Source organism: Hemicordylus capensis, chromosome 6, assembly GCF_027244095.1.
Source record: "Hemicordylus capensis ecotype Gifberg chromosome 6, rHemCap1.1.pri, whole genome shotgun sequence".
NCBI classification, from domain to species: Eukaryota; Metazoa; Chordata; class Lepidosauria; order Squamata; family Cordylidae; genus Hemicordylus; species Hemicordylus capensis.
In genome coordinates this window covers 162315638-162339918 of record NC_069662.1, presented here as the reverse complement: position 1 = coordinate 162339918, position 24281 = coordinate 162315638, and the positions used below count along the sequence as shown (strand labels likewise).

At 48.1% G+C, this 24281-nt stretch overlaps 1 protein-coding gene across 3 annotated transcripts in view; it reads left to right on the top strand.

Annotated features, from left to right (window-relative positions):
- The window catches only part of VILL (villin like), an 84965-nt gene that overhangs the window by 11222 nt on the left and 49462 nt on the right, over nt 1-24281 (top strand). For all 3 annotated transcript variants that reach the window (XM_053263825.1, XM_053263822.1, XM_053263823.1), the window contains exon 2: nt 237-489. The gene's annotated coding sequence lies outside the window, so the exon portion shown is untranslated. The remainder of the gene's footprint in view (nt 1-236; nt 490-24281) is intronic.

Sequence of the window (24281 nt, the reverse complement as noted above, 5' to 3'; positions counted from 1 at the left end):
TGGTCCAGATAGGGAGTGCACTGCTGCACCCATATTCAACATAATGTGTAGCAAACTACCCCTGCACAAGTCTGTATCTGTGCACACTGGACAGTTATACAAATGTTGGGCATAAATTCTGCACCGGGCTATCATGCAGGTATGTAGGTGTGCCTCTAACGGGCTGTAATGTGTGAAGGAGTCCAGCTACATGTTCTGCAACAGGAGTATCACTGACTTTTGTTTTGCTTCCTCAGTGTACATCCCTACCAGCTGGGGAGAGCTGTTTCCTGTAACCTCCAGTGATTCCACTGAAGCTCGTGGGTGTGACCGTTCAGGGGGTGGTTCCACTGCAAGCAAGTACACTATTAAGTTACCTTCCTTTTGGACAGGCCTCCTTCTTCTAGAGGTAGCACAGCAGCAGACGCTGTTCACAGTCAGGTTGGAAGGAGGTTTGGGAAGAAGAAAGGAAAAGAAGAACCCCCAAGATAGTTTGGACTTTACAAGAAGGTAAGCCGAGCTTCTGAAATTCTCTCCGTTGCCTTGGCAGAGAGCAAACTTCTGCCTTCACTGTCGATTTTCTTTCCTTTTTTTTCTGTGGAGGCCTGGATTGTGGGCAGGGTACAGCACATTTATCATCTATTACATCTTTTGAACAAAGGAGCTTGTTTAAAGAAACTGACTGAGGACATAACACAGGAAAAACTGCAGCTTTCTTAGAATGTGCTGATTTATACGGTGCAAGTTGTTCCTGGAACTTTCCCAGACAGCAGGCTTTACTGTGGGGTTTGCTGTGAGGCTTTACTGTGAATTCGAATTTGCCAAAACAAAACAAAAAAACACCAATGCAAAAAGTGGATTTTGTTTACCCTGGACATAAATCAGGCTCTGCTCCAATGCACAATGAAAAACCCAAATCATGTGTGAAGTTCTCCCCTGTACCGTCTTCAGTGCGAATGTGACCGATGTGCGAATGCACACCCTCCATTCTGGTGGAGAAGTGAGCTAAAAGCCCCATTTGGGAATGCTCTGGGCAACTGCATCCTAATGGTTGCCATGTAAATATTTGGAACTGTTTTTCTGGTTGAGTGTAGGGTTGCCAACTTTTCTCATGGCAGAGCTCCTGTGCCTTTAAGCATGGCATGTCAGGCCGACATTCAAGGGTGCGGTCTGCATTTGCAGCCATTCCCAGCATGTCGGGGCTGCACCAGTTGGATTTCTCCTTGTTGTGTAATTAATGTAGGCATACAGAGTCTATATCGAGGGGGGAAAGGGTGTCAGCCGGACTAGTTTCATGAACATTTTTGCAAGTATGACATTTCACGCTGTTGTTGGGAGCCTTATTCTGCAGACTTCTTGGAGGGAAAAGAATCCTTGCCAAACCTACATTATATATGGACACGGTTCTAAGACAATAGCTAGGTTTGCCTTCCAACTGGCTAGCACAGGATAATTGCTCTGACTTTCACACACCGAATAATTATCTGTGTTTTGTTAAGCACCAGTGACTCATCTGATTTGTGGCACAGGGGCTGGGTTGCAGTTAAAGTTAGATGTTCTGTAGGATTGCTTATCTCAGATATATTTGGATTTGCTTGATCAACACAGGATACCTGTAGCCCAGGTAATGGACTGGCCAGCTGTCACAGCTTGCCTCCATCTCTTGAAAAAAGGAGAGAAAGGGCTGAGTTTAGAAAAACAAGTTGCTTGCTTTTTGCACCTGAGTTGTCTCCCCGGCAGCATCCTTATAATCTGAGATGCAAAAACAAGCTCTGGGGGAAATTGGTTCTTGGTGTAGTTGGCAGTCAGGTACCTTCTTAGGGCAGCTCTAGCCAGAGATGCTCTTACCCCTGGACTTTGGGGCTGAAGTCCAAGGCCTCCACACCCCCTGGAGACCCCCAATCCTCTTGAGTCTGTCCTGGGTGGTGTGGTTTATGCCCTCAAGAACCTATGTGTTTAAAAATAGATGTGTAACTTGCAGTGAGAGGCCTCCAAAGACCTGAAGGTCCAGGCTCCAGAATGTGCACCTCTAGCTCTAGCGAAGGACGAGGTAGGCTGGCTGTAGAAAAGAGGAAGTTGGGTGTGTCTTTCCATGCTAGTACACAGGCTTTCCTTTGTAAAAGGTAATATTGACACAGGGTAATATTACACTTGGCTTTTCCAGCAGTCATTAGGACAGAGATGGGCAGGACATCAGTCAAAGTCTACTGATGGACCACATCGTGCCAGCTGTGGTGGTGGGTACCATCTGAGGGGGACGAATGCCCATCATGATTTTTGACAAAGTCTACAGAGATGGAAAATAGGTGATAGCATTGCTGTACTTCCAGTTTTCAGTGAGTTGTTGTTTTCTTGTCCTGACCATTGGCTCTGCAGTGACCAAATCTGCAATGATGCTTTAAAACAGGCATCCCCAAACTGCGGCCCTCCAGATGTTGCTGAACGACAACTTCCAGCATACCCAGCCACAAAAAATTGTGTCTAGGGATGCTGGGAGTTGTAGTTCAGCAACATCTGGAGGGCTGCAGTTTGGGGATGCCTGCTTTAAAAGCTTTAAAACACACACACACAAATTTTATCAATGTTGTCAGAGGAATTGAAATGGAAATTGGCAGGAATGTCCTGCAAAGATTACTCCATGGAGAGAGGACAACAGTTTGTTCATTATTACAAACTGGCATTATTACCCTGACATCTGTGCAAAAATGACTGCCATTACTCTAAACGTTTGGGGGTTGGGATAAAGAGGTGACAACGCACAGAAAGTGACAAGTGCAACAATGCTGTCCTCTGTTTTCCATCTCAGGGCGTCAGGGGTAGAGACCTTCCCCAAAATCACTGAGCATTCATCCCCTGAGAAGGTACCGATGATGGACAAAATGTGTGGGCCCATCTCATTGACTAGCAGACACTCTTTGGCAAGCCGTCGCTGACTGCAGCTCATGCTGGTTCTCCACCTCTAAAAAAAAATCCTCAACACAATGGCAGCAATATCTACATAGCGCCAGCACCATCTTTGTGTCGGCATGGTGTACACTTGGCGATGGATTGCCTGGATATAGGTATACCCTGCGCCTGTACAAAGATGGCACTGACAAAATATATGTCGCACGACTGTAATTGCTGCGCAGGGCCGTCTCCAGGAGGACGCGGGGCTGGGGGGTGAGTGGCACTGCTCCTCAGCCGCACTCCTCCTTTGCTCCCACTCCTCACTCCCCTCCTGCCCCGCTGAGTATTTAGCAGCATGAAAGAGTTTGATCACCTGCCTCCTCGTTCCAGTGACAAGAGCGGCGACTGAACTCCCCAGTGCCGTGTGAGCTGGATATTAAATGAGAAGTGTGTGTGTCTCACACGTGCGCCTCTCATTTTGTGTCCAGCTTGTGAGGCGCTGGGAAGTTCGCCTCTTTCCTCGTTTGAGCAGAGAGAGGGGCAAACTTCCCAGCACCACATGAGTAGAGCTGGTGGGAGTCAGTATAGAGCAGGGATTCTCAACGTTGGGTCCCCAGATGTTCTTGAACTTCAACTCCCATAATCCCCAACCAAATGTCACTGGGGCTGGGGATTATGGGAGTTGAAGTCCAATAACATCTGGGGACCCAACAACTGAGAATCCCTGGTGTAGACAATACTAAACAAGATGGAGCAGTGGTCTGACTCAGTAAAAGGCAGCTGTACCTATAAATAGTGCTACTCATGCTGTAAGACTTGGGCACACACAGAAATGTCTCAGTGGTGTCCAGGATGGATCCAGATGAGTTGCTCTGTGAAGCACATTCACGGTACGGAAGGCCATGACTGGAGCTGCCCTCTCAAACTCTGGATGGCAGGCGGATGGAGGAAGGCCTGCACTGGTCAACACAGTGTTCAGATAATCTCCCGTGGTACTGCATTTTCGATAGCTCTGCATGGAAGCTGTTACCTCACAGTAGAGAGAAAGTTCATCTCACAATTGGGTCAATTTTCTGCCGTGTTGTGCTGGTGAGGAGCCAACTGAAGACTGTTGAGGAGAAAACAGATGCCCCGGCTTCTGTAAGCAATGGTTTGCCTCCTGACAACAGTCACCATGGGGAATGTGTCTTGCCCTTCTGCCAAGGAGGCCACTGATGGGGAAGGTGCTGCTTTGTTCTCACAACTCCTCTGTGAGGTGGCTTATGCTGAGAGGTTGACTGGTTCACAGTTACCCCCGAGGGCCAAACAGGGGCAGCCCAAGGAAGTTTTTCACACAGAGCTTTACATAGGAAGGAGCATAGAAAGCTGCCACATACCGAGTCAGACCATAGGTCCATCTAGCTCAGTATTGTCTTCACAGACTGGCAACGGCTTCTCCAAGGTTGCAGGCAGGACTCTCTCTCAGCCCTATCTTGGAGATGCCTCCAGGGAGCGAACTTGGAACCTAGATGCTCTTCCCAGAGCGGCTCCATCCTCTGAGGGGAATATCTTGCAGTGCTCACACACCAAGTCTCCCATTCATATGCAACCAGGGTGGACCCTGCTTAGCTAAGGGCACAAATCATGCTTGCTACCATAAGACCAGCTCTCCTCTGGTCTTGAGGAGTCCGCATCTCCTCTGGAATGGAGGTGTACATTCACAGATCCACCAAATTTACCCCGGAGTCTCTGAGAGCTATCAGGGAGCACTTCACACACAATTCAGGCTTTCCGTTGTGCATTAGAGTGTAGCCTGACTTATGTCCGGGATAAAAAAACCCCACCACTTTTTGTGTTATTTTAGGGAAACAACTTCAAATTCGCAGTAAAGCCTTGCAGAGACAAGGTGTCCAATGCTGCTTTGCCCCCCATTCCTGGTGGGGGTCGGTTTTCTTTCAAAACCAGTATTTGCAAGCTTTGAAAGGAGGATTTGTAGGAGGGAAGTTTACCAGTAGCCTTTTCTTCTCTCCTCACACTTCTTGCAAGTTTTGCAATGAGTGTGAGGAGAGGTGCTCCTTCCAAAGCTTACAGAGGTCAGATCGGTTCAGAAGATGGCATGTCCCAATGGCAACAGTGGGAGCATCCTGCTGGTCCCCGCCCCCCATAATCTGCTGCCTGAGGTGTCTGCCTCACCATGCCTCATGAAAGGGCCGCCCCAGGGCCAAAAAACTTGTTACCTGTAAATCCATGTGACACAGTCCCAGCAGCCCCTTCTTCTAAGGAAATGCAGCTTCGAGAGAGGGTGGTTTGGAGCAGAGGGGCAATAGCAAGGAAGCAGTTCTTGGCAGATGCAATGGAACAGGAAAACGCAGGTTGAGAGTAGGAATGTGGCAGGCAGGAAAGCAGTTAAGCAGCCTTTCCCTCCTGCTACAGCTTTGCTCCAAATGGCCCCTCTACCAGCTGATTTCCCTTAGGAAGAGGGGGGAAGCACACACTCCATTTGTGTGTTTACCTTAAACAACCAGGACTTGTACCCACGCCTCCCCAGACTAACCAGGGCTCGTAAGCCATGAGCTCAGTAGCTGGCACTAGGAACGTCATTCAGGTTCAGTCTGGGCCTTCCCATTTGCAGTATGGCAAGGGTTCTCAATCTTGGGTCCCCAGATGTTGTTGGACTACAACTCCTATCATCCCTATCTACAGTGGCTTGGGGTGGGGCCATTCTGAAAACCCCTGCAGTATTGGGATAACAGTTCTGCCTTGCAGTTTACCCTAGAACACTGAATTAAGAAGCATGCTTCCCTTCTAAGACAAATGGCAGAGTTCTCATAGGGACCTGTGCCAAGGCACCTCTGTTTCAAAACAAAACAAAACAAGACCATGTTGTGTTAAGGAATTTTGCAATGACAACATGTATACGGCAAATAAGTAGTTATTTGGGCATTAATGTTATACAAGGAATCTATGCATATATTTCTCTAAGACGTACCCGTCGCTAATCCCATGTGTGGCAGCTCTCGTGAGAGTTTGGAAGCCAGCAGGGGGAAGAGGAAAATAATGCCCCAGCTGGCAGAGGCGAGGCGGGGGGGAACAGCGGGGGGGGGGGAGAAAACAACGTCAATGGTGGTGGTGGCAGGTGGGTGGGTGGGGAAAGAAAACAGCAGCAGGTTGGTGGAGAAAGAAAGCGGTGGCGGTTGCGTGGGCAAGAGTGGGAGAACTAGAGGTGCAGATGTTCTGTGCCTGGCCCAGCTAGTATATATTAAAATAAAATAAGAACATCTTTGCTGGATTGGGCCTAAGGTGCATCTAGCCCAGCACTCTGTTTCACACAGTGGTCCACCAGGTACCTCTGAGAAGCCCACAGGCAAGAGGTGAGGGCATGCCTCTCTCCTGCTGTTGCTCCCCTGCAACTCGTATTGAGAGGCATCTTGCCTCTGAGGGTGGAGGTGGCCAATAGCCACCATACTAGTAGCCATGGATAGACCTGCCCTCCATGAATTTGTCTAAGTCCCTTTTTAAAGCCATCCAAGCTGGATCCCTTTTTAAAGCCATCCAAGCTGGATCACCACATCCCAGGGTAAGGAATTCCATGTATTAATTATTCTCTGTGTGAAAAAGTACTTCCTCTTGTCCTCTTGTCAGTCCTAAATTTCGCAACTGTCATTTTCATGGGGTGACCCCTGGTTCTAGTGCTGTGAGAGAGGGAGAAAAATTTATCTCTCCATTCCATGCATAATTTTATACACCTTGATTTTTTCTAAGGTAAAGATCCCCAGATGCCTTAGCCCCAGATACATAAGGAAAGTGCTCCAGGCCCTTGGTCATCTTGCTTGCCCTTTTCTGCAGCTTGGTTGCCTTCTTCTGCACCTTTTCCAGTTCTACAATGTCCTCCTTAAGATACGGTGACCAAAGAAGTACTCCAGATGTGGCCACACCATAGATTTGTATAAGGGCATTATCATATTAGCATTTTTATTTTGCAGTCTTCTTCCTAACGATTCCTAGCATGGAATTAGCCTTTTTCACAGCTGCCACTCACTGAGACGAAACTTTAAATGAGCTGTCCACCACAACCCCAAGATCTCTCTCCTGGTCAGTCACCAAAAGCTCAGATCCCATCAGTGTATATGTGAAGTTGCGGGGGTGGGGGGTTTGCCCCAATGTGCATCACTTTACACTTGCTCACACTGAACCGCATTTGCCATTTTGTCCCCCAGTCTGGAGAGATCTTTTTGCAGCTCCTCACAATCTGTGTTGGAATTCACCACCCTAAATAGTTTAGTGTCATCTGCAAATTTGGCTGCCTGGCAGCCCACCCCAACTTCTAGATCATTAATGTTAGATGATTATCTTATGGTATTGGCTTAAATTAGATCATTGTTCAATTGGGTTAGCCCCTTTAATCTTACAAGATGCTCATCAATCTAGATGGAATCAGTCCATTGAGGGTAAAGTAGCTACATTGGGCTTCTCTCTTGTAATCTTTTGTAATATGGGTTACGATCAGGCAAAACTGCTCATTAAACAGCGAATTTTAGATTCTGAGCGGCAAACTGATCTTAGCAAGGTCTCAAAATTCTATATTACAGAGGAGCGTAGATACTTGGTTTCTCCAATGCCTTATTTTGCTCAGCTGGAGATCCCTAAGTATAGAAGAGCATTTACTTTAGCCCGCTGCCATATTCTACCTTTGGCAGTGCTTGAAGGACATTATAGAGGGATTCCGTTTTCAGAGAGGTTTTGCCCTTGTGGATTAGAGCAGGTTGAACCCATTGAACAGGTTCTCTTATTTTGTTTGTTCTACAGGGATATTCAGGCATCTCTTATTTTTCCATTATTAAGTAAATACCCTGGACGACAGAGTCAGTTTTATTGTTCTTCTTTGCTGCTCTCTGATTCTGAACCTGTAATTACCACTTGAGTTGCTAGATATTGTGCTGCGTCAATTAATATTTGTCAGCGGGTAATTAATAAGGAATCCTTGCAGATCTAATTTTGTGAGCCATTTATTATTGTTGTTTTATTAACTATATACTCTTTTAATTCCATACATTTAATAAAGTTACTTGGAATGGTGCGACCTACTACCTGCCCTCTTGATTCTTGCCCGACATGGCGTATACTGTTTGGCAGGGGGCTTGCTTTAGAAGGCCTTGTAGAGATTATAAATACTTCTCTGAGGGAGGGCAGGATGCCTCCTTTTCTTAAGGGGGCAATCATTAGACCACTTCTGAAGAAGCCTGCCTTGGATCCCTCAGAATTAAACAATTGCAGGCCTGTCTCCAACCTTCCATGATTGGGCAAGGTGATTGAGAAGGTGGTGGCCTCCCAGCTCCAGGCGGACTTGGAGGAAACTGACTATCTAGACCCATTTCAAACCAGTGGAGACTGGCTTGGTCGGCCTGATGGATGATCTCCAATTGGGAATTGACAGAGGGAGTGTGACTTTGTTGGTCCTTTTGGATCTCTCAATGGCTTTTGATACTATTGACTATAGTATCCTTCTGGAACATCTGAGGGGATTGGGGGTGGGAGGTGCTGGTTTGCGGTGGTTCCTCGCCTACCTCATGGGCAGATTCCAGATGATATCTCTTGGAGACTGCTCTTTAAAATCTGAACTTTCATGTGGTGTCCCTCAGGGCTCCGTAGTGTCTCCATATTGTTGTTTAACACCTACATGAAACTGCTGGGAGAGATCATCAGGGCATTTGGTGCAGGGTGTTATCAATATGCTGATGACACCCAAATCTATTTCTCCATGCAGTAATGGGTTGTAAAATCTATTTCGCCAGGCAGTAATGGGCTGGATGAGGGATAACAAACTGAGGCTGAATCTAGATAAGATGGAGGTACTTATTGTGTGGGGTCAAAACTCAGGAGACGATTTTGATCTGACGGTTCTGGATGGGGTCACACTCCCCTGGAAGGAAAAGGTACACAGTCTGGGGGTGCTTCTGGATCTGAACCCTCTCCCTGGTGTCCCATGTTGAGGCGGTGGTGAGACGTACTTCTTATCAGTTCTGGCTGATGTGCCAGCTGCATCCATTTCTTGAGATGAACTACCTCAAAACAGTGGTACATCTGCTGGTAACCTCTAGGCTGGATTACTGCAATGCGCTCTATGTGGGGCTGCCTTTGTACGTAGTCCGGAAACGGCAGTTGGTTCAGAATGCGGCAGCCAGGTTGGTCTCTGGGTCATCTAGGAGAGACCATATTACTCCTGTGTTGAAAGAACTACACTGGCTGCCGATACATTTCTGGGCAAAATACAAGGTGCTGGTCATTACCTCTAAAGCCCTAAACAGCTTAGGCCCTGGGTATTTAAGAGAACGTCTTCTTCGCCATGAGCCCCACTGTCTGCTATGATAATCTGGAGAGGTTCACCTGCAGCTGCCGCCAACTCATCTGGTAGCTACTCGGGAACGGGCATTCTCTGTTGCAGCCCCTGGACTTTGGAATGCACTCCCTGTTGAGATAAGAGCCTCCCATCTCCCCATTAAAAAGGCACTGAAGACACATTTATTCACCCAGGCTTTTAATTAGATTTATAGTTTTAAATAATGTTAATATTGGGTTTTAAATGTTAATTGATTTAATGTTTTAAATTATTTTAATTGTAAACCGCCCAGAGATGCATGTTTTGGGTGGTATAGAAATATTTTAAATAAATAAAAGCTTTTTGGAAGTCCAAGTATACTGTATCAACCAGATCACCTTTCTCCACCTGCCTGTTGATACTCTCAAAGAACTCCAAAAGATTAGTGAGGCAAGACTTTGCCTTGAAGAAGCCATGCTGATTCTGGTTCAGCAAGGCCTTTTCTTCTATATGTTTAACAATGTTGTCCTTAAGTATGCTTTCCATCAATTTACCCGGCACCGATGTTAAGCTCACCGGCCTGTAATTTCCCAGATCCCCCCTGGATCACTTTTTGAAAATCAGTCACATTGGCTACTTTCCAGTACTCTGGTACAGACTGATTGTAGGGACATGTTACATATTTTTGCTAGGAGATCGGCAATTTCACATTTGAGTTTCCTCCAAACTCTTGGTTAGATGCCATCTGGCCCTGGCGATTTGTTAATTTTTAGTTTTTCAAGACAGTTCCCTTGTCATCTCAAATTTGACCAGTTCTTCAGCCGCTAAACCTGAGAAGCTAAGTTCCGAAGAGGGTATATGGTCAGTATCCTCCGGTGTGAAGACAGATGCAAAGAACTCATTCAGCTTCTCTGCAATCTTCTTATCCTCCTTAATAATCCCTTTCACACACCCATCATCTGAGGGGCCAACCACCTCCCTGGCAGGTTTTCTACTTCTGATATATTTAAAGAAGTTTTTGTTATTCCCGTTGACACTTCTAGCGATATGCTCCTCAAACTCTCTTTGCATCTCTTATTGTCTCCTTGCATTCCTTTTGCCAGAGTCCTTGCTGTTCTCTTCATTTGGGCAGGACTTCCATTTTCTGAAGAAAGTCTTCTTCACTTTTATAGCTTCCCTGACTCTACTTGTTAGTCACGCTGGCATCCTCCTGAACTTGGTGGTACCTTTCTTCCTTCTTGGTATGCATTCTTGGTATACCAAAATAAGAATGAAAATACATTTTAACAAATAAGACACAAGCTCAACCTTCTCAAAATATCCATATTAAATATGATTAAGAATATTATTATTAAATATTATTAATCTATAATAATATTAAATATTATTAATATTTATACACCATTTCCCAACAAAAATGTTTTCAAAGCAGGTTGCTGTACATAGAAAAAAGAGTTAGGTGGATCTTAGTCCTAAAAGGACTTGCACTCTGAAAAAAAGAAGAAGCTTGACATCAGCCATTGGAAAGAGGCTGTGTTGGGGTTAGATAGGGATAGTTGCTCTCCTGCCATTAGATATTTAAATGGTGCCTCTTTGCCCAGTTACTAGGGGTTATACATTTGCACTGGTTAAGCTTTAACTCATTCTAAATGAAAGCAATGGCAATTGCACCTCCAGAAAAGCTACAAAAGTGATTAGATGATTAGATCCTAACCATCTTTAGATGATTCTAATCATACAGTGAATCTAAGTGATTAGATCCACCGCCTAGAGTCTTTGGAGGAGGCGGTATATAAGAAAAATTTAATTAATTAATAAATTGATGCACTTTGGCACCTCTGTTCATCCCACAGCACTTCTGTGGCACTTAAAGGTCCATCACTGTATGGACAGGGCTGATTGCATGAGCTGGTCGCACTTGATCCCAACTGGCCTGGGTGGGTAGGAAGGACCCACATGGTGATGGGCCTTTAGACACCATAGGAGTGCCATAGCTGGAACTTGTCCAAAAGTTCCCATGCTACTATTGCAAGCACTCAGTAAAAGGTACCAAGATCCAGCATGAAGAAAGAAAGCACGGATGTCTGCGTGCAAGTTAATTCCATTTATTTCCAACAGAAGAAGGCAGCTAGATTTGCTCTGATCAATCCCAGAGAGCAGAAATTCTCAGTAATATTTCAGCCCATTCCTGCTGGGAGCAGACGAAAGCCAGGTGGGTTTTCTTCCCTTGCTCAGTCTGGGCTGTTCTCCTCCTCCTCCCCTTCCCCACCCTCCCTCTCAGCGCTGGCTGACCGCAGTTCCCCTGACATTATGTGCTAAGGACTTGATGGCAACAGTTGCTAACGCTACCCAGCAGGGTGTGAAGTCTGTAGGTTTTGAAGCTGACTCTCTTTTGCTTCCAGACAGATCCTGGAAAGGGAGGCAGAACAGGCAGAGAGAGGTCCCTGTAAAGGATTAGGGCAGCCTGCAGTGGATAGAGAGAAACCTGCCAGAGTTAGCAAGGAAGATAATTTTGTGCATTGCAAGTCTGCTGAAATCCCGTTACTCTGAGCACAGGAGCGCCTGTTGGAATAAAGGGTGGCAACTCTTGAAGACAACCGTTGGTCTGGAAGAAGCTCATTGGACACCCGTTGGTCTGGAAGAAGCCAGACCTGCCGTGGTTTGGTCACAATAGTTTGATCACAATTTGTGCCCCTGTGGCTATAGGTTCAAATCCTGTTCTTCCCCAAGCCAGGGGGCCAGGAGCCCGCACCTTTAAAAAAAAAAAAAATGAGGGAGAGGCCCATAGCTCACCGATAAAATACACACTTTGCATGCAGAAGGTCCCAAGTTTAATCCATGGCATCTCTAGTTAAGATATTAGGGATATAGGGAGCGGCTTTCTACTGAGTCAGAATATTGGTCCATCTGGCTCAGTATTGTCTGCACAGACTGGCAGCGGCTTCTCCAAGACTGCAGGCAGGAGTGTCTCTCAGCCCTATCTGGAGATACTGCCAGGGAGGGAACTTGGAACCTTCTGCATGCAAGAAAGCAGGTGTTCTTCCCAGAGCGGCTCCATCCCCTAAAGGGAATCTCTTACAGTGTTCACACATGTAGTCCCCTATTCAAATGCAAACCAGGGTGGACCCTGCTTAGCAAAGGGGACAATTAATGCTTGCTATAGCCACCTAATGGCGCTGTGGGGAAATGACTTGACTAGCAAGCCAGAGGTTGCCGGTTCGAATCCCCACTGGTACTATATCGGGCAGCAGCAATATAAGAAGATGCTGAAAGGCATCATCTCATACTGCGGCGGGAGTAGGCAATGGTAAACCGCTCTGTATTCTACCAAAGATAACCACAGGGCTCTGTGGTCACCAGGAGTCGAATTCGACTCGGCTGCACACTTTACCTCTACCTTACCCCAAGACCAGCTCTTCTTGGGTAGGAGACCTGATCCCCTAACTAAATGCCATGTGGAGCATGCATCTCCCCAGTAACATCATATGGCACTGCATTAGCATTACCTTTGCCATGCATATGGCGTCTCATGAAGCTGAGTGGGCAAGGAGACACTAACCCAGGGGTTTCCACTCTTTTGTCTTCCCAGGTGATGAGGGACTACAGCTCCCATCATTCCCAGCCACATCGGCCAAAGGGTTTGTGGGAGTTGTAGTCCAACAACATCTGGGGACCAAGGTTGGGAAGCCCTACCCTAGCTCAGTGCTGCTGTTGTGTCACTGGTTTATTCAGTTATCAGGCAAATGCAAGGGGAAATGTTGGTCAGCTTGACTATGAAATATGTCATTTAAGCCCTACAGGGCACTTTCCAGGTTAGCTGCTCAACAGCAGCAAAATGCTTCCGTTCAGGCAAATCGCATTCGAAACATAAACAGCAGGGGGAGCAGTCTCGCAGAAACGAACATCCCGAAAAAGCAGCAACTTCTTTACACCAGATACACGGCGCCATAGCACTATATCGCAGTGGTTAAATTCAAAACAAGGCCTCGGAAATGTGAATAGCACCCCGCTCTCAGTGGAGAGACTGCAGTGTCACAACACAGGAAGTGTGGAAGCGCACTTCCGAGACCGGTTTTAGGGTGTAATCTGGAAAGCCTCCAGATGCTGCAGGCCCCTAGAGTAGACTCTCCTGGATTATCATGGGCCTGATAAGGCTAATTCATATGTTTGTAGGGGAAAGTAAATCTTGAGTGAATTGGGTTACTTATTAATGCAAATACTTTCACAGTCACTGCAGTAGTTTAATATAATCTGTTAATGATTGTGCATGGGGTGGTAGACGGTTTTAATGATTCAGTGTTGAAGCAAAGGCCCCAAGCTTTCTGTTTGTCTCATGGATTTTTAATTCCCCCATATCGATCCAGCAAGGGCCCTTTATCTTTTAAAGGTGCCAAGTAATTAAGTGAGGAAAGGAGAGCTGGTCTTGCAGTAGCAAGCAGGAATTGTCCCCTTTGCTAAGCAGGGTCTGTCCTGCTTTGCGTTTAGATGAGTGAACACCCGTGGGCACTGTCTGCTGTAAGATATTCCCCTGAGGCTTAGGGCAGAAGTTCCCAACGGATGACACACCCGATGTTGCAGAACTACAACTCCCATCATCTCCTGCCACAATAAATTGTAGCTGGGGATGATGGGAGTTGTAGTTCATCAGCATCTGGAGTGCCACAGTTTGGGAACCCCTGGCTGAGGGGATGTGCCGTAGCTCGGTGGTAGAGTGTTTGCTTTGCATGCAGAAGGTCTCAGGTTAATTCCCAGCAGCATCTCCGGGGATGGGCTGGGGAAGACTCCTGCCTGAAACCTGGGCTGCCAGAAGAGGTGCCAGTCTATGGCTGCACTTGCACAGGGGAATATCTTCCAGTGCTCACACTTCTAGTCTTCCTTTCATATGCAACCAGGGTGGACCCTGCTTAGCTAAGGGGACAGGTCAAGCTTGCTACCACATGACCAGCTCTCTTCCCTAGACTAAGGCCTTCACTGCAACCATATTTACCCAAGTGCCGTATTTACCCACATATATACCGTATTTACCCAAATGCATGATGACACTGAATTTAAGACAAGCTCGTTAAAAAATAGAGGTTAAATCAAGGTAAAAGTTAAAGTGTGCTGTCAAATCTATTTCGACTCCTGGCACTCACAGAGCCCTGTGGTTTTCTTTTGGTAGAATACAAGAAGGGTTTACCTTTGCCTCCTCCCATGCAGTATGAGATGATGCCTCTCAGCATCTTCCTGTATCACTGTTGCCCGATATAGTACCAGCAGGGATTCGAACCGGCAACCTTCTGCTTGTTCTTCTAGCCCAGGGTTTCTTAACCTTGGGCCCTCAGTTGTTGATGGACTACAACTCCCAAGATCCTCAGCCACAAAGGCCATGTCTGGGGATGATGGGAATTGTAGTCCAACAACATCTGGGGGTCCAAGGTTAAGAAACCCTGGTTTAATATTTCCCTGCTGTGCCTCTTAAGCTGGTCAGAGGTTAAATACAGGTCTTTATTTACCCAAAAAGAAGAGGACTCTGAATTTAAGATTTCTAACATCAAATAACTGGGGGGCGGGGGGATAGGAAATTGCAGTAGGAAATTGTCGGAAATTGCAGTATGCCACGCACTTGCTGCATAACCCGGTGGACACTTTTCCTCCGATGGCTGCACACTCCTTATGGATGTAAGCATCCAGAGAGGCTCTAACTCCATGGGCAACTTGGGTGCCCCAATGTCTGCTAGCCCAATTGCGACCCATTGCACGCAAAGGGGGCATGGCCAAGCTCCGGAAGCACCTGATGCAGCCCTTCAGAGCTCATTTCCCAGCCGGGATCACAGTCCCTGGCGGGGTTTTGTCTTTGTTCCCTGCCACCCTGCAGGGAACGGAGAGAAAACCCTGCCAAGTGCTGAGATTCCAGCTGGGGAAAGGCGCAGCTACTCAGGACTGCACAAGGATATTTGTACCAGAGCGACACTAGGGTGGATTGCAAGCTCCTGGTGTGGCAGGACTAGATACAGCACAGGGGTCCTCAGACTTGGGTCCAGCACGGGGCTGGAGAGTGGAGGAGTGGAGTCACTCGTGGTGCGCACACGGTGTGGTGTGATGCACGCAGTCTTCAAGCCAGGCGACCTTGCTGGCTCATCGGCACTCAAGCTCGCCCTCTCTGTACTGAGGAGGAGTGGTGCTGCAGCAGCCAGCCCTGGGCCCTGGCAGCAGGAGGGAGTGAGCTGAGCGGTGTGGAGGGGGCAGGGGAGGTAATGCAAATTTTATGCAAATTTTAATGCCAAGCAGGGACCTTTTGAAGACTTGTTTGGCGAGTAGCACTAACTATTTCCACTTTATTTTGGTGATGGATTTCAACTAGTTTAACCCTCTGGACCAGGCAACCGTAGTTGAGATTCAGTCACATCTGGAGACTCAAGTGTGAGAACCCTTTTGCGAGCGCAACATCTTTGTGGTTGTGCAACGTGATTGTGCAAGCGCAGCACTAGTCTGGAGATCTGCCATTGTTTTTAGAAGGTCAGGGTGTGGGAGGTATGCGATGGGACTTGTGGGGATTCATGAAGGGGCATCCTACCTTCCCCCCACCATAACCCAAGCATTGGAGTGGGGCAGAAATGATCCTGAGCCAGGGAAGATGCTGTCTTCGATTGCCACACAAGAGACAGATGGGTTGAATGCCCCCCCCCCCGGGAGAGGATCCTCCTTTGTTTTATTTTTATTTGTTTATTTTAAAAGCACTCCTGTGAATTTGCTGTAGATTATTTCACAAAGCTACAGTTATGACACGAAAATACAGGAAAACCACTAGCAATTAAAAACAGAAGAGTATAGCCACACAAAACCAACAGTTAGACAATGAAATTATTGACACTTCCCTGTATGTGGTTTTAGGAGGAGTCAGTTGTCTCCATACAGTGCCAGTGTTGGATTAGCACCCCAAGTCACAGATCCTTACACTTCTAGCAGGGTGTGTGCACATGAGCAAACCGGATGCAACATGTGAGTTTCGTGTTTTAGTTCTCAAAAAGCAGCGGTGTATTGCAGGGGCTACAGCAGGAGTGGCCATCCCAAGAGTATCTGGCTCTTGTTGAACTATAGCTCCCATCATCCCCAGCTGCAACTGTGGCTGTTGATTATGGGAGTTGTAGTCCAACAACACCTGGAGAGCGTCAGGCTGGCCACCCCAGTCACAGCTTGGGGTTTCTAGGCCCCCACGCTGATTCCCCAATTTATATTGCCCCTTGAAGCTGCTATTATTTATTATTTATTTTATTTATTTACATTTTTATCCTCCAAGGAGCCCAGAGCGGTGTACTACATACTTGAGTTTCTCCTCACAACAACCCTGTGAAGTAGGTAAGGCTGGGAGAGAAGTGACAGGCCCAGAGTCACCCAGCTAGGATCATGGCTGAATGGAGATTTGAACTCGGGTCTCCCTGGTCCTAGTCCAGCACTCTAACCATTAGTCACAGGTGGGGACACTTATAGGCAAATTTTGCCCATATGTTTTTCTCTTCCAAGCTGAATAGCAGCTGCAGGGAGGAGATTGGGATTGGGGCTGCAGCGCAAGGTAAAACGTTTAGTCCCCACCTCCTCTGCGCTGGCCCCAATCCAAATGGCCGTTGCCCCCTGTGGCTGTTCTTGAAGAAGAAGATGATGTTGCATTTCTCAGTTGCATCCCCTCTGGGTTCACCCTGTCTCCCAGGATGCCTGTATATACTCTTTGCTAAGACATAGGTAAGCCACTTAATGGCACAGCAGGGAAGTAACTTGCCTAGGGAGCAGGAGGTTGCCGGTTTGAATCCCTGCTGGTATGTTTCCCAGACTATGGGAAACCCTTATATTGGGCAGCAGCAATATAGGAAGATGCTGAAAGGCATCATCTCACACTGCGCAGGAGATGGCAATGGTAAACCCCTCCTGTAGTCTACCAAAAGAAAGCCACATGACTCTGTGGTCACCAGGAGTCGAAACTGACTCGAGGGCACAACTTTACTTTTACTTTACTTTACTTTACAGCTTAGTTGGCATGGGCAGGAGGTTGAATTGGTTGGGGCGTGATCTCAAAAGTGTGAGAAACTTTAGAGTAGACATGGGGTTCTCACCTTGGGTTGGACTCCAGCCCCCATCATCCCCAGCCACAATGGCCTTTGGAAAGGGGAGACCATTGAAGGAAGGAAGCAAAATGTCTTGAATCAGCATTGGTTAAGAGCAAAGGTATCCTTGTTGAGCAGTTGCTGGAGATCTGGAACTGTATCCCAGACCTGGTGAAATGCAAGGGCTTTGATTTAATTCAGCTTATGATGGTAGCAGCAAACAGGTGTGGCTGAATTATGGGAGGATGTGATAGCTGCTGTTGTAAAATGTGGTTGATTAGGCTTTGGAATGCAGCAGCCGTCATGGAAAAAGCAACATACTCTCTACTAAAAGGAAAAGCCAACATAAGAACAGCCTTGGTGGGTCAGGCCCAAGGTCCATCTAGTCCAGCACCCTGTTTCACACAGTGGACCACCAGATGCTTCTGAGAAGCCCACAGGCAAGAGCTGAGAGCACAACATTTAGACAATTGCTTTTTAAAGCACTTTTAGAGAGACTGTGGACAAGTACGTATTGTGCTGAAAATGCTGTTGTAGAAGTCGGACACTATTTTGGCATGCTGCTGCTGCTGTGTTCCTGTGTTATGGTTTTGGATTTGAGGCCGTTTTGTGTGCTTTGGGTTGCAAAGATGAAAGAGAGGAGTCTGAAAATAGCTCTTCCATTCCAGAGCAGGGGTCACCGCATGCCAAGGGAGGAGGATCTGGAGTGGGGAGCAGCCACCAGATAGGTTGAGTTAGTGCTTGCTTTCCTGCTCTTCAGGCTTCCTTTTTGTTTATGTATAAAGCCACCATTTACAAGGTCACAGCTGGACCAAGGGCAAGCAAGCAACCTGGGGCCGATTAAGCTTTTTGCTGCCCGTGGGCGACCAAAGATTTGCCACCCCAGCAAGGGTTCCATTTTACAAGTAAAGGGTTTGGGGGGGGGGCAGTGGTGTTTAAATCGGCTTTTAATACCTTTTAAAGCCACCGCTGTACGGTGCTGGCGAGAGCTCCTAGTGGGCCCGCCTGCCTCCCAAATCACGATAGGTTGGGCCATTTTCACGCATGCAGTGGGATGGTGGCAGCCATGGAGACAGTGGTGAAAGCTCCTCCCACAGGCCCAAATGGGCCAAAAAAGGCCCGACCTGTCATTATTTGGAAGGCAAGCAATCCCACTAGGAGCTCTCGCCCCGTCCCTGCCACACCACCACTGCGCAACAGCAGTTTTAAAAGATTTTAAAAGCAGATTTCACTTCCCCCCCAGTTTCCCCCCACAAGTGCAAGTAGAGGATTAACACGCAGGCAAATTTGCCCCTCCTCAAAATTTGCCGCTATAGGCAAGTGCCTATTAATCTGCCACTTCTTCTACTCTGTGCTTGAGAAGCATGTAAGCTGGGCTACTGTAATGGGCTCCTTGTTGGGTTGCTTTTGAAGATGGATTAGAAGCTGCAGCTAGCTTCAAATACTGCTCAGAGATTGTTAGCAGGGGTGCACAGGTTTGAACACATTTCTTTTGCGTTTTGGTTTAAAAAAAATCTGCACTAGTTACCGTTGTGTTTCCAAACACATTTCAGGGTAGGATTGCCAGCTTGAATGCATCTTAAACCCCGAGTTTTCTGAGTCGGCAGGCCTGGTGATGTTGAAAGACTGCCAAGGACCAACTCTTAAAAAGAAAACGGGGAGGTGGGGCATCTGGTGCTACAGTGGAGCTCAGCTGTGACCCCAGAATGGCCTGAGATTAATTTTTGTTGTCTGTTCACCTGAGGAAAAAGGAAAAATCTGGAGAAACAAAGTCACTTTTGGCAAACTGGTAGCCTAAGGCTTGAACCTTATAAATCCCAAAAGGACTCTGGATTGGGATACCTAAATGGCTACCTTATCCCATGTGAACCAGCCTAGCTTTTAAGATCATCTTCTGAGCCTTTCTCCAGCTGCCCCCATGTGGTAAAAGGTACTAAGAAGAGGGTGTGTAGAGATTGGTGGAACTTCTTCACTGCAATCCACTCTGCAAGCAGATTCAAGAGGCACCTTTTTAAAATGGCATTTAGGTGGAAAGGCTAAAAACCTCTTTGGCAAGTGCTTTTACACCACACTGGGCCAGTTCACATTAGAGTGACTGTATTTATCACTAACTGGAGTTAAAAATCCTAACTCCAAATCGCGCCGCAAATGTACAACTGACTGCGGTTAGCAGAGGGAGTGAGGAGCCCCCTCCCCACTGCTCAACCTCCCCGCCAGACTGTGGGCCCTGATTGGACACTCTCTCCAGCGGGGCGTGCCAAGCGTGTTCAGGCATTTTTGGAGCGCCCCGCCTGCCCTTGGCAGGGGAAGCGCACATTGAAAGCCCTTTAAATGCCCTGCCATGCCAGTGCCTCTTCTGCCAGTCACGGCACTGCTGCCCCCGCAAGTGGCCATGCAACACGAAATCACCATGCAAACCCCTATCCGGGGGGGGGGGGTTTGGGGGCCCGGGGGGGGGGAATGGAATCCCGCTTTCTTTGCGGGATGGGAGGAGAGAGCCCACCTTTGCCAGAATGGGATCTGCAGATGGAGCACGGGCAAGGAAGCTGGGGGTGGGGGCTGCCCCACCCCACCATGACCTGGGAAGATGTTGCAAGGAGAGAGCCTGGCCAAGCAATCCACCCAGGGCCATCATGAAGTTGCCGCAAGCAGCTTGCTGCCCGGTGCGCTCTCACTCTCATGAGAGGGCCAGTCTATAGGGGACGAGACGAACTGGCCACTTCACCACCACCAGGGAATCCAAGCCCACCCCACAGGCATGTACTTGTTGAAAAATAGAAGGTGGGGGGAAATCCCCTCTCCCCCAGTGTTCGCACCTCGGAGGACATCCCCACACCCCATGCCCCATAGACTGGCCAAGCGCACACCTGTGGGGTGGGCTGACTGGACAGCACATCCACTCCAACCTCAAAGTTCCCGGGTCTGGTCGGCCTGTGTGCTGCATGCAGATGAGCGTCATGGCAGATTTGCCAGGCCCATTCACTTCTCTCGTCTCCACTCTGATGGTCCCTCTCATGAACTGTCTGGGGGAGTCCCTTGGGCTTGTCACTCTCATGCTTGGACACTGAGCCCGGGGTCGGGTAGAGGATCTCAGCTGACCCAAGGCTCTCCTCAATTACCTGTCCTGCTCATGAACTAGCCTCTGTGGGCATTGCCCCCCCCCAAAAAAGGGGAAGGGGCTGGTCCCCCTCTTCCCCACCCTCACGGTGTAAAGTATAACTTGGCTGCTCTGGGATACCTTCTGGGGGTCTGCCTTTCAGACCCCAACAATAGCACCCTCACACAAACCATTTGCAAGGATGGTGCAGGCCGTGGGCTACAGAGTGGACCCTTCCAGCCATTTGAAACTCCTGGACCAGGGCCAGCGTTGTGGCGTATGTAGATATGGAGTTGAGGTGATTCCCAGGAGTAGAAAGCCCCATGTTCAAGCCCCCCCCCCGGGATGGCTGCACTGGCCACTGGGGCCAGATGCTGCTGGCCCATCCCCACCTTGGCAGGTGGGCTGGCAGAGGGCAGGGTTTGACAGCGGCTGGGCGACAGTCACCGAGACCAGGAGTGACCCAGGACCCAGTCACTCAGGTGACTCAGGACCCAGTCACTGAGACCAGGAGCTTGCCAGAGTGCCCGTCCCCGCAGCTTTCCTGCATGGTGCATCCTCCCTCTCTCCCCCTAGCCTGCCCCTCTCGTGAGAGAACGTTCTGTGGGGTAATGGGCCAATGTTGCCTTTTAGTACAGACACAGTACACCCTCGTACTCTTTGCGTTAGTGCCCGACAGACAGTTCTGCTCATGAGTAAGACTTAGGGAGCAAACATACACACACACACACACACACGGGGAAGGGGCTGCCCCCCCCTTCCCCACCCTCTCTGTGTGAAGAATAAAACCTGGCAGCTACAGCTTCCCTGCTTGGGCCCACCTTGGGGCTCCCCCCCCCACACCACGCTATGATGGGGTGCTCTGCTTGTGCTTCCACTTGGGGTGCTTGTGGACACCCATGACTGCCAGTCCCGAGCGGGCAAGCAGCTTGACAGGCGGGCCAGTCCCGGATGGGGCATGTTGCCCTGTAGCTTGGCATCTCCCTAGCTCAGGCCTGCTCAACTTCGGCCCTCCTGCAGATGTTGGCCTACAATTCCCATCATCCCTGGCTATTGGCTGCTGTGGCTGAGAATTATGGGAGTTGTAGTCCAAAAACAGCTGGGGGGCCTAAGTTGAGCAGGCCTGCCCTAGCTGCTTCGCTGACGGGAGGGGCGGGGCCCCTTTTCTGAGCGGCTGCCAGCAAGCAGTGCCGAAAGCATGAAGCAGCAGCGTCCTCGGGTGGGTGTGCGCTGCCGTCTCTATGACTGGAGTTAGGAAATGGGCGCTTAACTGCGGTTAGGGATGGGTCAGGATTCGGGTGTAAGGCTTCGGCGGCGTAATCGCAGATGTTGATGGCGAACCATGGGGGAAATGTCAGGTTCCAATTGGAGTTAGTCGGGGCAGACTGGAGTTAACGTCTTAGGCTTAACTGGGGTTTCCCGCATACAGGTGAAACTCGAAAAATTAGAATATCGTGCAAAAGTTCATTAATTTCAGTAATGCAAATTAAAAGGTGAAACTGATATATGAGATAGACGCATTACATGCAAAGCGAGATAAGTCAAGCCTTAATTTGTTATAATTGTGATGATCATGGCGTACAGCTCATGAGAACCCCAAATCCACAATCCCAGAAAATTAGAATATTGTGAAAAGGTTCAACAGTCTAGGCTCCAGGTGTCCCACTCCAATCAGCTAATCAATCCATAACACCTGCAAAGGGTTCCTGAGCCTTTCAATGGTCTCTCAGTCTGGTTCATTAGGAATCACAATCATGGGAAAGACTGCTGACTTGACAGTTGTGCAGAAAACCATCATTGACACCCTCCTCCATAAGGAGGGAAAGCCTCAAAAGGTAATTGCAAAAGAAGTTGGATGTTCCCAAAGTGCTGTATCAAAGCACATTATAGAAAGTTATGTGGAAGGGAAAAGTGTGGAAGAAAAAGGTGCACAAGCAGCAGGGATGACCGCAGCCTGGAGAGGGTTGTCAGGAAAAGGCCATTCAAAAGTGTTGGGGACTTTCACAAGGAGTGGACTGAGGCTGGAGTTAGTGCATCAAGAGCCACCACACACAGACGGATCCTGGACATGGGCTTCAAATGTCGTATTCCTCTTGTCAAGCCGCTCCTGAACAACAAACAACGTCAGAAGCGTCTTACCTGGGCTCAAGAAAAAAAGAACTGGTCTGTTGCTCAGTGGTCCAAAGTCCTCTTTTCTGATGAGAGCAACTTTTGCATCTCATTTGGAAACCAAGGACCCAGAGTCTGGAGGAAGAATGGAGAGGCACACAATGCAAGATGCTTGAAGTCCAGTGTGACGTTTCCACAGTCTGTGTTGATTTGGGGAGCCATGTCATCTGCTGGTGTTGGTCCATTGTGCTTCATTAAGTCCAGGGTCAACGCAGCCATCTATCAGGAGATTTTGGAGCACTTCATGCTTCCTTCTGCAGACGAGCTGTATGGGGATGCTGACTTCATTTTCCAGCAGGACTTGGCACCTGCCCACACTGCCAAAAGTACCAAAACCTGGTTCAATGACCATGGGATTACTGTGCTTGATTGGCCAGCAAACTCGCCTGACCTGAACCCCATAGAGAATCTATGGGGCATTGCCAAGAGAAGGATGAGAGACATGAGACCAAACAATGCAGAAGAGCTGAAGGCCGCTATTGAATCATCCTGGTCTTCCATAACACCTCAGCAGTGCCACAGGCTGATAGCATCCATGCCACGCCGCATTGAGGCAGTAATTGCTGCAAAAGGGGCCCAAACCAAGTACTGAATACATATGCATGCTTATACTTTTCAGAGGTCCGATATTGTTCTATTGACAATCCTTGTTTTATTGGTTTCATGTGATATTCTAATATTCTGGGATTGTGGATTTGGGGTTCTCATGAGCTGTATGCCATGATCATCACAATTATAACAAATTAAGGCTTGACTTATCTCGCTTTGCATGTAATGCGTCTATCTCATATATCAGTTTCACCTTTTAATTTGCATTACTGAAATTAATGAACTTTTGCATGATATTCTAATTTTCCGAGTTTCACCTGTACTGCTGAACCCAGCACTGTTAGCTTTAACTGCAGTAAAACTGTACGTCTGAACTGGGCCACGGCTTCTGTCTGATTGTTTTAGTGCTTTGGTTTATTGCCTCTTAATCCAGCCCGGTTTTTTTAATACTGGCCAATGTTTGGCTTATGCCAAGGGTTCCCAATCTTGGGTCCCAAGTGCTGTTGTACTTCAACTCCCACCATCCCCTTGGGCCATTGTGGTTGAGGATGATGGGAGTTGTAGTCTAGCAGCTGGGGACCCAGGTTTGAGAGCTCCTGGGGCATATCTTTTGGCTGTCTTCAGATCCATCCTCTGTAACAAACTCCAAAGCAAAGTGCATTTAGTTTAGTGGGACTTAACTTCCATAGGAACATAGGAAGCTGCCATATACTGAGTCAGACCATTGGTCTATCTAGCTCAGTATTGTCTTCACAGACTGGCAGTCACATCTCAAAGTTGCAGGAAAGAGTCTCTCTCAGCCCCAGTTTGGAGATGCTGCCAGGGAGGGAACTTGGAACCCTTCTGCTCTTCCCAGAGTGGCTCCATCCCTTGAGGGGAATATCTCACAGTCCTCACACTTCTAGTCTCCCATTCAAATGCAACCAGGGCAGACCCTGCTTAGCTAAAGGGACAAGTCATGCTTGCTACCACAAAACCAGCTCTCCTTTCCTTGTAAACAAATATCGGATCAGGCTGAAAAGCAGGGGAGCAGACGTATGTCAAGTGAGAGGGCAGCTGAGGGTAGTGCCAGCATCATAAGCAAGGATTTTCCTTGGGATCAGGCCTACCTGGTTAAAAGACAATGGAAACCTCAAAGTAAGGGGCTGCATGCTGTCGTTTAGCGGCCGAGCATATGCATTGCATGGACGTCATAGGTTCAAGCTGGGGCATCTCTAGTTAAGGA